Consider the following 12,205-nt stretch of genomic DNA (forward strand, 5'->3'; position numbering starts at 1 on the left):
GTGAAAAAAATATAATCATTTGATCTAAATTAAAACAACAGAAAAATAGATAAGACATGAAAGTTATTCTCTAAGATTTACAGAATCTATAGGTGGAAGTCATTATAGGTAAAGGCTTATCGAGCAAAGGGAGAAGAATGCATTTATACATTAAAAAGAACAAAGAAAATCATTAAACTTTTTGGAATCCAGTGAATCAGGTTACACATTTGCTCACAAACATGTCATCCTTACATTGTTATCTTGTCATAGAGAAGATGGCTAGCTATCTCCTAAATGATTTAATATTTAACAAATGCCCAAAACTTATGTAGTTCTCACAAAGATGACTAGAAATTGGGACACCTGGCAAGTTATCTGTCTTCCTGAGATTGTCAGAACAATTAACAATAAGACTCAGACTTTTCAAAGTTATAACCCTTACTTTCAGAATGAGAATGCTATCCAGTCAGACAAAAAAGCAATTCTCTTTTGTGCTATATGACAGACACATTTTCACCAAATCTTTGTTTAAAGAAATACAGACAGAAAAACATTTCCTACATCAAGACTGTAGTGTTATCACCACAGCCCAGCTCCTGGTGCTTTCCCACCTCCAAAAATTTACCTTATGCTTGTAAGAAACAAATGTTTTACTGTGTTGTTCTTAAGAATGAGTGACCCTAAAGTGAGCACACAAACTCAGCATTATATTAACGGTCTTGAAACCTTCCCCTGGTTCCCATTAGCTGGGCACTACTGAGGTCACAGCCTTACCAGGAGCATGTAGTTCCTTGCCAGGTAAGTCTCTACTCCTGATCAGATCTCCCCTTCCCCACAATTTTTTGACCCAGCCCCTTGGGCTCTTCTGCTCTTGTTTGGCTGTATAATACAGATGTGTGGATCTGATACCTAGACTCATGCCAATTTATTCAATTATACTCTAATTTCATGTTTTCTCTTTTTCTATAGCAGCAGCTTCTTCTTTTACTGGTTCCTGTGTTCCCTGTGGAATTAACAACAATCGTTTCTTCCAGTGTTTATTTCTTGTTTGCTTATTTACATGTGTTATTCTTATTCAGTCCTTTTTTGGGGAAGTTTTTTCCAGATCTGTCAAATTCTTCATGACCCCATCTGGAGTTTTGTTGGGGGTTTTTTTGCAAGGCAATGGGGTTAAGTGACCTGGCCAAGGCCACACAGCTAGGTAATTATTAAGTGTCTGAGGCTGGATTTGAACTCAGGTACTCCTGACTCCAGGACCAGTGCTCTATCCACTGTGGCACAATCTAGAGTTTTCTTGGCAAATACAGGAATGGTTTACCATTACTATTTCATTTTACATATAAGAAACTGAAACAAACAGTATTAAGCTTGCCCAAGGTCATATAGCTAATATATCTGAGGCCAGAATTGAAAGATGAGTCCTTCCTACTCTATCAAACACTGTGCCAACCTAACTGCTCTGTTTTTATCTACATGTGCCCTCCCAATTTACCTTTTGTGCACAATGAATAATGCCCTACAAAATATTTTTATTTAACTCATTTCTATACATCTAAGAACAAGGTGGATAGAAAGATCATTCTTTATCTAGAATATGAGTAGGGAACCTTTTTTCCTGCCAAAACTTAAACTTAAAAATTAGCCTGCTATATTTGGTCAAACATTTAAGGGGCAGCTAGGTGGCACAGTGGATAAAGCACTGGCCCTGGAGTCAGGAGTACCTGAGTTCAAATGTGGCCTCAGATACTTACTAAGTACCTGAGTTCAAATCTGACCTCAGATACTTATCACTCTTTAGAAAGTAAACCCCTTTGGTGTTATGGACTCTCTGCTTTTTTATTTTTATCCCTAGAACAGTACATTGCCCATAGTAACCACTCAATAAATACTTTTTTATTCATTCATTCTGGGCAGTAACTTCATTTTTGTGTGCTTAATACAATGCCTGGCACTTATGAGAGATGCTTAATAGATATAATTGATTATTTTATTATTTGAATTAATCATTTGTTTAATAGAACATAAAGCACATTTACCCACAAATGTACACACCATCAAGGGAGAAGAAACTGCACATGAAGGGATTAGGTATTAGGGAATTATATGTGAATAGGCAACTCAGGGCTTTAATGTTGTAGATCTTCTGGTAACATTTTCATGTTTCTCTGCTTAGGCTCATTTCTCACTGAGCAGAGACCATCTTGGTTGTGGAGTTTCTACCTTACTGGGGCAACAATCCACACAGGTAGAATGACCAGAGGGACAGTTCTTGAATCATAGCAATACTTCACCCAGTTAACAAAAGGCAGGCTAAGATTTGATCAGTACTTTTCAAGCTCTTTTGTCTTGGCTGGAGATCAAAGCCTTCAATGATCAACAATTACTTTCCTTGTGGGTAGAGCTCAGTGGCCTGGAATCAGGAAGATGTGAGTTCAAATCTAACCTCAGATACTTATTACCAGTGTGCCCTGATTTACTCATAAGATCCTCTCAAAGTACAAATGAATTTGAGTCTGGACAGAAGAAGGTAACTTAAGACAGTGTCCACAGTTCTTCACATTCTTGTCTTTATTATGCATGGCTATCAACAGTAAAAACACATAATACAAAGTCCAACTCATTCTCCATATTCATCCATCAAGATCACAGGAAGTCCAACTCCTTGGTAACCCCTGCCCCCAGGACCCTTCCCAGTGGACACTGGAGAGTGTCTCCCAGATCCTCCATTTAAGGTGTCAGCTCTCTCATTATTTCCATTTCTTATCAAGTCTCTACTCTTCATTCTCCCAGGTCCTGCCAGGTCCTCTCTATCACACCTCTTTCACTCTTTAGCTTCTTTTTAGGTGTGGTCTTCATTAGATGATGAGTTCCTTGAAGACAAGGACTGTCTTTTTGCCTTTCTTTGTATCTCCCAGGTTTAGTCTGTCATATATTATACACTTAATAAATGTTTATTGACTAGTTCTTTGCCAGACCTTGTCCTAGATCCTTTACAAATAGTTTATTTTGATCTCCCAATAGCACTGGAAGGAAGGTAGTTTATTGTCATTTTATAAACTTTACAAAGGAACAGATTTAAGTATCTTGACCAGGGTCATAAATTCTAGCATCTGAATTTCAAATTCATTTGAAACATTTGAACTTAGGTCTCCCTGAATACAGGTTCAAGTTTACAAAGAATCTTCCTTAAATTTTCCTTGTGAGAGAGAAAGTAAAGAATAATTGTTTTGGGGCGGCTAGGTGGTAGTGGATAAAGCACCAAACTTGGAGTCAGGAGTACCTGGGTTCAAATCCAGTCTCAGACACTTAATAATTACCTAGCTGTGTGGCCTTGGGCAAGCCACTTAACCCCATTTGCCTTGTAAAAACCTAAAAAAAATTATTGTTTCTATTAATAAAATAGAGGCAAAGAAAGCCAGGGTTATAGGAAAATGTGTCTGGCTAAAGAGTTTAGGGGTTTGAGCAAAGGTGAAAGCATTCACTCAAAAGATTCATTCTAATCCAGAATAATTTAGGCATAAAAAAAGGTTTATTTAAGTATTATTGTGGTTACCAGAAGCTAAAGAAAAGAAAGATTAGCAACAGCAGTCTCCATGAGAGGATAAGCAGTAAGGAAAGGTAGAGAGGCAGGAGAGATTGTGGGATGACTCTCTGGAAGAGTGGGCTAGTTTCCAAAGGAAGGCATGAAACTTTAATAAATAGAGGGTGAGCTTTTAAAGGGACAGGAAGATGAGATAATTAGGATATTCATTGAAAGGAGCAGTAACTCTTGAGAGCAGAGTTGAGGTAATCAGCAGTAAGTAGAGGAGCTCAAAGGTTTAATCTTTTCAGGCTAGGGCAGTGATCCATTCTTTTGCTGATAAGGGCTTGTCTTGTGCCTGGGGGTGGGGCAGGGATTTACTAAGTTCTTGCCAGGAAAGAGCAAGATGCTTTATTAAAAAATTAATTTAAGTCATCTCAATAGTTTGGGCAATGGGGGGGAGGGTGAGAAGCGTCAACATTAACAGTGCACAGGGAACAAACTAACCATAGAACAAATTTCTAACATTTTCTCTACCAGTACTAAATCTAGCATTCTCTCTTCTACATCACAATTTTCTTCCATCAGAACCCCCCTATCATCTCTTCTATACCAATTAATTATCCTCTCTTTCAGCCTATTACAATGGGATCTCTCCTATCAATCCAGTGAAGTGATTTGTCTAAATAAAAGCTAATAGTCTTTTCAGTACTAATTCTCCATGTTTTCTCTTGCAGCTCTTGACAGTGTTTACAAGCTCCACTTGCTGAATAGTTTATGTTACAACACACAGTTAGTAATAGTGGAGCAGAAAAAAAGAGTGGGCAACTTTCAGAGATCTGCTATACAGCACTGCATTTGTTCATCTGAGCCAGAACACTTGCATCAAGACTGGTTTGATGAAAATGGTGGGGAAATACAGATTCTGTTAAATGAAAAATGAGTACTTCACAGGGTTTACCAACATTCATTTCTAAAAAGACAGCATTTAATTCCATCAAAAGTAAAGTACAGGGGCCCCTAGGTGGCTCATTGGATAAAGCATCTGGATTCAAATCTGTCTCAGACACTTGATAATTACCTATCTGTGTGGCCTTGGGCAAGCCACTTAACCCCATTTGCCTTGTAAAAACCTAAAAAAAAAAAAAAGTAAAGTACAAGCAAAGTTTAGATAGATGTAGGACTATTGGCTCAGTAAGAAGGCAGATGAAATTAGATTTTGGGCCTGGCGTCTGCGGCTCACACCAGAGGGGCTGGAGCAGTGCGGGGAGCCCGAGCCCAAGCCCAGCAGGCCAGAGAGAGACTCCGCAGCCCCGGACCCCACAGCCCCGAGACTCCGCAGCCCCGCCGGCCCACTTGCTCCAGGAGGAGATTCCCTCCTACACCATGACCACCACAACCACCATCACAGCCCCTTCCAGTGTCCTGCAGAACAGAGCCCCCAGAGGAGCTTCAAAAACCCTTATCCAGAAGGATGAAGAGGGAGTCAACTATAAGATGTGGGATGATATGTTTGATCCCACATACTGAGAGAAGGAAGGCCCCAAACCCAAGTTCGTATATGTCTGAAGGAACATCATCCTGATGGGCCTGCTTCACTTGGGAGCTCTGTATGGCCTGGTCCTGTTGCCTTCCTCTCACATCTACACCCTGATGTGGGTATTTGGGTACTATCTGATCAGCTCCCTAGGCATCACTGCTGCTCATCGTCTCTGGAATCACAGAACCTACAAAGCACGCCTACCCCTCAGAATCTTTCTGACAATAGATAACACCATGGCATTCCAGAACGACATTTTTGAGTGGGCCGGGGACCACTGAGTACATCATAAGTTCTCCAAGATGGATGCTGATCCTCATAATGCCTCACGGGGATTTTTCCTCTCCCACATGGGTTGGCTGCTAGTGCATAAACACCCAGATGTCATCGAGAAGGGCTGTTTACTTGACTTGTCTGATCTGAAAGCTGAGAAGCTGCTGATGTTCCAGAGGAGATACTACAAGCCCAGCATCCTCCTCATGTGCTTCATTTTCCCCACATTTGTCCCCTGGTACTTCTGGGGCAAGGATTTTGCTCACAGCCTGTTTGTTTCCACCTTCCTGCGGTATGCCGTCATACTCAATGCCACCTGGCCAGTGAATAGCGCTGCTCATATGTATGGCAACAGGCCCTATGATAAAAGCATCAACCTCCGAGGGAATATCCTGGTGGCACTTGGAGCTGCAGGTGAAGGTTTCCACAACTACCATCACACCTTCCTGTACGATTACTCTGCCAGTGAGTATCGCTGGCACATTAACTTTACCATGTTCTTCATCGACTGCATGTGTTTCCTGGGCTTGGCCTGTGACTGAAAGAAAGTCTCCTAGACTGCCATCCTTGCCAGATGTGCCAGAACTGGTGAAGGGAGAGCCAAGAGCAGCTGAGGCCTTCCTCCCCACCTCCCCACTCCCACCCCCACCAAGCCAGCTGGGCAGAGGTCTAATGTTCTCTTTATTAACTACTGAATAATGCTACCAGATGCTAAAGATGATTTTTTTAACCCATTCTAATACAGTATTCCTTTACAATGCAAATGTATTGAAAGCCAACAACTCTGCCTTTGTGAATACTGAGATGATCTTGCTTTTCTTCTCCCTTCTCTTTCCTTCCCCTGTTCTTATCACCTTTCCTTTTCTTCTATCCCTTCCCTACCTTTTCTATCTCCTAAGCAAGCATCTGGCTGCCTTGGGCTGGCTCTCTATAGCATCACTGTTGGAAAAAGAGCCTTTTCTCCCTAGTGATTCTCTTCTCTTTGGACCTCCCTGACCCCTGAGGGGTGAGTAGTAGACCTAAAGAGGAATCAAGGCTACTTTCTCAGCTTCTTCAGGCCCAGCCTCATTCCTACCAGATGGAGAGGAGATCATTCTTGGCTACTGTTTCCTCGTGGAAACCAAGGCTGGGGGGGGGGGGGGAGTAGTGCACCTACTATGATTGAGGAGAGGGGTGTGAGAAAGGACATAGTTCTCTGCCAACCATCCTTTTGGCCCACTCTTCAACAAAGTGGCCTTGTTCTCTGTCGCAATGGCCCAAAGTTGGGGGTGACTGGGAAATTTGACTGGAGGGATGCTTCCATAAAGTTTGGGACAAGGCAATATATAGCACACCTAAGAAACCAAGGGGCAAGTCTTTGGTTCCGAATGAATTTGACTTAACCTGGAGAGATTGGAGGGAAAGTTAAGGAAACAATAACTCAATGGAAAATGTAAAACAAAACAACCTCAACATCCTGACCCCCATCCCTCCATTCTGGAGTTTGAAGGCAAAAATGAGTGTGATGACTCCTGCCCCCCTCACTGCTGAGCAGGAACCCAAGAGGCTGGGGCAGGGATGCAGAGATCTAAGAGCTTTAGGAAGGCCCAAGACCCTTCCTCTCCCTGTAGAAGATGGCTACCAATTGTCATTGGTTCCATGGCGGTCCCTTCTGTAGCATACACACCTCATCCATCTTTTTCCCCCTTCTCTCTCATAGCCCTTCAGAACCTTGAACTTGTCTAGGGGGCTAACCCTCCACTTCCTTTGCCTTGGCTTCACTTAGTCTCTGTAGCCTCTTCATTCTCCTGTCTCTGGACAGGTACTCCCCCTTGGCTAAACCTGCCTGGAGGCTAAGTAGCAGCACTGGATCCAGCCCTCCCCCATTCTGTTGATCTGAATCACCTCTTCCTTCCCTCACTGCCCCACTACCCTGCTGACTCAAGGCAGAGCTGGTAAACCTGCTGGGGAACATCCCAGGGTCAGATGGAAACTCAGCTAATCCCCAACTAAATTCTAGTGTCAGCCCAGTGAGCCAGCCACTGGGCAGGGAGGAGGCTTCTTGTTTTTTTATTATCATTATTTTTATCCTCCCATCCTCAGCATGCTGGATGTCCCATGTTAACTATGCAAGCCAAGCCTAGAGCTTCTGACTGGTTTAGGGGAGAGACTTCCATTAGAGCTCTTCCTTCCCACCTGCCAGAGCTAGTGCAAAAGCCTAACCCTACCAGTTTCTTTGCCCAGCTGACTCCCATCACCTAGCCAGAAGGCGGGATAGGAAAGCAGCCCCCCCTTTCCTTGCACTCCCTTGGCTTTACTGCTGTGTTACTGGGAATGCCAGCCCCATGCTTGGGGTAGGGATGAGAGATGGCAGCTTTCTTTCTGGGTCCTTGAGCATAAACAAGCCGGGATAGAAGGTGCAGGCTGGTCTAGAAACCCAGCTTCTGGAGCTGTTCATCCCATAGGAAAGAAATAGAAATGTCCAATTTAGTGTAGATCTGCCGGCCTGTGTGGGCCTACCTTTAAGAGAGGGTAATTTTAATCCCACAGTACTTCACCAATAAGTATAATGAATATAGCTTGTCTCTTCCAATCATGTTCAATGGGGACCCATACTCTGACCCTGCAAAAGTCTTGGTTGGCATCTGTCTCCAGCCGCAGGGAAGGGAGCAGCACCAGGAGAAGATGACAAAAGCTTAAAGCAAAGGAACCTATTTAAAAACAATTAAAAATGGACTCGGGTCTGACAGGACCTGAATTCCCATGATTCCTTGAGCTGTGCAGGCTAACAATATTCCTCTGGTTGCCTTCTGAGGGGTCTAATCAGTATTGAGGGTGAGTCTGCCTCCACTCCCCTCCTTGCTGCTCTCTGACCAGAGAGAGCAGCTGGTGGGAGAGCTGAGACCCAGACCCAGCAGGAGAATGGACAGATTTGTAGGACTGCATTTCTGTGCTTTAGTTTTGGAGAAAAAAAAATTTGTTTTGTTTTTCTTTTTTTTTTTTTCTTTGGGGGTTTTCTTATAGGGGGCCCACATAGTAGGTGGAAGTAATTTGAATGTATTTGATTTAGGTGTTTTTTGTTTTTTTTGTTTTTGTTTTTAGAATAAAAGATGGTTGCAGCATTTTAAAACAGAAATTTTCTCCTTGGTTTGCTTGTATCCTGAATGTTCTCTTTTAAAAAGTTCAGCTCATACACGCCAGAGCAAGGAATTGAAGGAAATAGGATGACTGTTACTGTAGGGATTTAGGTAGAGGGGTTCCCCTCCAAGCTCTGCCACTGACTTGCTGTGTAACCCCTGAGCAAGTCACTTAACTGTTCTATGCCTCAGTTTCCCTGTCTGTTAAAAATAGGGATAATAATACTGACCTACCTCACAAGGCAGTTGTGAGGTGGGACTAATGTCTGTAAAGCACCTTGGGATCCTTCAGTTGAGGGAGCTTCCTACAGGATGCCATGGACCTCTAGGAACCTGGCTCTGGGTAGAGTTGGAGTGGCTGGGCTGAGCATCTTGGGAAGGGGGTGGGTAGTGGGGGGGGGAAGTGAAGCTGGAGAGCTCAGCAACTCAGTTGCTATGGAAACAAGAGCAGGATATCTTTTCCTGGGTTGGAAATTTTTTCCTTTTTTTTTCGATCGTAGTATCTGTGACCTGCAAAGAATAATTTTGGAATAATTTCTATTGACTCTGAAGTCATTTACTGATCTTGAGATTGTGTTTTTTCATAATAAAAGTGAAGTGAATCAAAAAAAATTAAATTTTGTGCAGATAGTAACAAACTGAAACTGCTTTCTTGATGCTCTGAAGGCTATTTATGGGCCAAAGGTGGATGGTGCATCTCAACTACTCAGTGCTGATGGATCCACATTGATTAATAGGGACATGGTCCTAAAGAGATGGGCTGAACACTTTCCAAGTGTTCTTAACAGACTATCATTAATCAATGCAGAAGCCATTGACCATTTACTTCAAGTTGAAGTCAGTCTCTCCATAGCTGAAGTCCAGCTGAAGAAGAGGTTTTGAATGGCAAATGGCAAAGCACCTTGTGCTGATTCTATTCCAGGTGAGATTTACAAAAATTCATCTAAAAACTGACTGGAATTTCCCAGGTTATATGGTATGAAAAGGTTATCCCCAAGAATTCAAGGATGCCTCCATTGTCCATCTCTACAAAAGTAAAGGGAATAGATTGTCCAGGGCATTTCTGGAATAGGGTAGAATCACCAGGGTATTTCTCTTTTAGTCACTGCTGGGAAGATTCTTGTTAGAGTCCTTCTGATCCTTCACCTGGAAGATGGTTGTGTTCCTGAGTCAGTGGCTTCAGAAATAGTCAAGGAACAGTCAATATGGTATTTGCTGCCTGACCACTCCAAGAAAAATGCCAGGAATAGAACAAAGGTCTGTATACAACATACGCTTGCCAAAAAAAAGTATTTTATGGAGAACTCACACTTGCCAAGAGCTCACAAGGGAGTCAGAAGAAGTGATACCGAGATACCCTGAAGAACTTTAGAACTGATTGTACAGCATGGGAGACACTGACACAGGGCTGCCCAGCATGGTGTGCCCTCATCAGTGAGGGTGCCGCACTCTATGAGGAAGGCAGAATGGAAGCAGTTCAAAGGAAACATGACATCCATAAATTTAGAGTGCCCACCCCAGGTGCTCAAAGAGACTATTTGAGCCCAATCTGTGTGTGGTACAGCATTCCAAGGTAGTATTGACCTAATCAACCTCAGTTGGACACAATGTAATTTGTCTCAAATATAGTGATGTCATTTTGGTCTTCTTCAATAAAGGAAGACAAGAACCAACCAACCAAATCTAATTTACCTGGTTTTCAGAGACACCATTCTCTCCTAGCTCTTCTTTTTTCTCTCTTTTACTGACTCCTGGAGCTGAGCTCTTTAGCACATAATGTCAATATTTTCCAACGTTTTGTTCTTTATCTTCCATATGATGTTCTTTGTCTTATTTTATGTATTATTGGTAGCTTCTTTGGCAAATACAAATATAGTTTTCTCTTTTATTCTTTTATTTTCAGTTTACAATTTTCCTAATTATATGAATAAGATTCCAATCAAATATCTATCTATCTATCTATCTCCCAACTCTCATTAGATGTACTCTATACTTTGGCAAGGGCATATTATTACTTCAAGTCATGGTCCAAAAATACAAATACCTTTCTCAGTCACTACTTTCTGAATCAGTTGTTTGATGCTTCTTTATCAACATATTACTGATTTGAGTTCATGTGGAGTTTAGGACTTCCAGAGCCTTAGGAAAAACAATGTCCCCCAAACCACTAGACATTTCTAGCCGAAGCCCTGCAGTAACCTTGAAGGGGAGAAGTCATTGTGGAGAAGCAATCATCAGAAATAACTACTAACCAACTGTAACTAACAGAATGACTGTTCCCCAGAAGGGAATAAAAGCATCTCACAGTGTTGTGCTTCCAACCCTGCCAATCAATTGCCTTCCAAAGGGCAAGCAAGTTACTATGACAAAGAAATAAAGTCCCCATGACCTGATGGAAAACATCCAGAATCCCAAAACCAAGAATTGTTGAAACAGCAATTCTTCCAGCTCAAAGAGTACAACCATCCCACTGTGAAGATCATCTGATCCTCCAAGTGCTAGGCAAATCTTTTGTAAGACACCCCCTACCCCCCAAAAAAGAAAGTTCTTGTCACCATCAATTAATTCAATAACAGAAACTGCCATGATTTTTATCAGTGGAAATGATATTAAAGAAGAGGCATTTACCATCTGCTGTGCCACCTGCACCCTAGGGACCATGGGAGTTTTCCATCTGACTTGCAGCTGAAATCTTGTATATGCTGTCTCTCTCATTAGAATATAAATTCCTTGAAAAGGAATTTTTTTTTTGCTTCACTTTGCTATGTGTATTCTGAGACCTTAGCAGAGAAAATGCTTGCACTTAGTAAATGCTTAATAATTGTTTTATTCATTCATTCATATAATAAAATAGTAACATTGTAAAAATAAGAAAATAAAAACTAAGGATAAAAATTAAATTAAATATCAAAGTTTTAATAGCATAAACTTTACCTTCACTATTCACTATATCATTTGAGCAGTAGTATTTTAGTGAGTTTTTATTCAGTAATAAAAATTAAAACATTTTGTCATCTAATCCTTATGCTTTTTTTTAGGTTTCTTTTTCTTTCTTTTTTTTTTTTTTTGCAAGGCAATGGGGTTAAGTGGCTTGCCCAAGGCCACACAGCTAGGTAATTATTAAGTGTCTGAGTTCAGATTTGAACTCAGATATTCCTGCCTCCAGGACTGTGCCACCTAGCTGTCCCCTTATACTTAATGTCTATTTTTTTGTGATTAACAATGTATTAGAAAAAGGGTAAAAATATCACTTGTACAAAAATATTCCTAGCAGCCCTGTCTGTGGTGGCAAAGAATCAAAGTAAATGACATTCAGTTGAGAATTGGCTTAGCAAACTGTGGTATGTGTATGTCATGGAACACTATTGTTCTATTAGAAACCAGGAGGGATGGGAATTCAGGGAAGCCTGGAGGGATTTGTATGAACTGATGCTGAGGGAGATGAGCAGAACCAGCAAAACACTGTACACCCTAACAGCAACATGGGGGTGATGATCAGCCTTGAAGGGCTCGTTCGTTCCATCAGTGCAACAATCAGGGATTATTTGGGGCTGTTTGCGTGCCAGCTGTATCCAGATTAAGAGCTGTGGAGTTTGAACAAAGACCGAAGACTGTTACTTTTAATTTGGAAAAAAAAAATTGATATCTTATTGTCTGATCTTGGTATCTCTTATTCTTTCTGTTTCTTCCTTAGAGATATGATTTCTCTCTCATCACACTCAATTTGGATCAACGGAAGCAATGTAAAGACTGACAAATTGCCTTCTGTGGGAG

At 41.6% G+C, this 12,205-nt stretch overlaps 1 pseudogene; it reads left to right on the forward strand.

Annotated features, from left to right (window-relative positions):
* The window catches only part of LOC141497354 (stearoyl-CoA desaturase-like), a 66,064-nt pseudogene extending 59,991 nt beyond the window's left edge, over positions 1–6,073 (forward strand).
* Positions 6,074–12,205: the final 6,132 nt, after the last annotated feature.

This window comes from Macrotis lagotis, chromosome X, assembly GCF_037893015.1.
Source record: "Macrotis lagotis isolate mMagLag1 chromosome X, bilby.v1.9.chrom.fasta, whole genome shotgun sequence".
NCBI classification, from domain to species: domain Eukaryota; kingdom Metazoa; phylum Chordata; class Mammalia; order Peramelemorphia; family Peramelidae; genus Macrotis; species Macrotis lagotis.